The sequence below is a fragment of the Anopheles funestus genome (assembly GCF_943734845.2).
Source record: "Anopheles funestus chromosome X unlocalized genomic scaffold, idAnoFuneDA-416_04 X_unloc_33, whole genome shotgun sequence".
Classification (NCBI taxonomy): Eukaryota; Metazoa; Arthropoda; class Insecta; order Diptera; family Culicidae; genus Anopheles; species Anopheles funestus.
Genome location: NW_026045158.1, coordinates 463,539 through 465,000, shown reverse-complemented (window position 1 = coordinate 465,000; position 1,462 = coordinate 463,539). Strand labels below are relative to the sequence as shown.

Sequence of the window (1,462 nt, the reverse complement as noted above, 5' to 3'; positions counted from 1 at the left end):
GGGTTTTATAGTAAGGTTCCCAATGTAACACAATCCCGGTGGTACGTCCAAAGACTAACTTTCTGACTAAGTTGTCTTTATTACCCAATAGTCCCAGGCCTTGTGACTTGTGGCTCATGTCTACGCCCATGGCCACCATTCGCTAAGATAGTTTTGAAGTCACTTTGAAGGCCCAGGAACAACTCTCTTAGCACATCGGTTAACCTGGCGCCGCAGTCAACTCATGTGCTTGGATCGGATCGAGCTATTGAGTATTGGGCCTGCATACTCGCTCATCCGTATCCTTTGCGTACCGCCCCATGGCCCTTGTATGTCTGCACCACAGTTCCTGTTCGTTCCGTGCCTATGGCCGGATACGTATTGCACATCGGTATACCTGTCGCTACTCAGGCAACTCGTGTGCGTGGATTGGATCGAGAACATGGTGTGTGCCCCATGTTATAATTGATAGTCCATATCCACTTTATAGGTTAAAGTCATAAGTTGTGATTGCACAACCATTCTTCATAAGAGTTTAATCACTCTTCAACTAACTTTCGTTCTGGTGTCTTGGTATCAAATCGCGTAAGACACAAGATTCTACTGGCCAAATAGAATCTAGCACATTGGTTAACCTGGCGCCGCAGTCAACTCATGTGCTTGGATCGGATCGAGCTATTGAGTATTGGGCCTGCATACTCGCTCATCCGTATCCTTTGCGTACCGCCCCATGGCCCCGTCCTTAGAGTTAATGACTAGTAGGCTTAACTCTTTGTATGTCTGCACCACAGTTCCCGTTCGTTCCGTGCCGTGGCCGGATACGTATTGCACATCGGTATACCTGTCGCTACTCAGGCAACTCGTGTGCGTGGATTGGATCGAGCTCATGGGGTGTGTAGAGATTCCATGTTATAATTGCAAGTCCATATCCACTTTATAGGTTAAAGTCATAAGTTGTGATTGCACAACCATACTTCATAAGAGTTTAATAACTCTTCAACTAACTTTCGTTCTGGTGTCTTGGTATCAAATCGCATAAGACACAAGATTCTACTGGCCAAATAGAATCTAGCACATTGGTTAACCTGGCGCCGCAGTCAACTCATGTGCTTGGATCGGATCGAGCTATTGAGTATTGGGCCTGCATACTCGCTCATCCGTATCCTTTGCGTACCGCCCCATGGCCCCGTCCTTAGAGTTAATGACTAATAGGCTTAACTCTTTGTATGTCTGCACCACAGTTCCCGTTCGTTCCGTGCCGTGGCCGGATACGTATTGCACAACAGTAGATACCATCACCTGACGTATCTAACACACCACTATTGTAACTCGTCGTCGAAGGACCTTTCAAGTGCCTGATGGCCAGGGGAGCTCTTACACGGCACGGAGACACAGTGATGCTCGCCCATCACAGTGTACAACGATCGAGTTTGCTTAAGTGTCTGGGTACCTGCACACCAGACACAATGCAATGGCCACGGAT

General features: G+C 47.7%; 1 non-coding gene across 1 annotated transcript in view; it reads right to left on the bottom strand.

Moving 5' to 3' along the window:
- Window positions 1-5, bottom strand: part of LOC125773426 (5.8S ribosomal RNA) — a 158-nt gene extending 153 nt beyond the window's left edge. Inside the window, exon 1 of the ribosomal RNA XR_007420097.1 lies at window positions 1-5. This exon is cut by the window's left edge and continues 153 nt beyond it. This is a non-coding gene — a ribosomal RNA (5.8S ribosomal RNA).
- Between the last annotated feature and the right edge of the window lie 1,457 nt (window positions 6-1,462).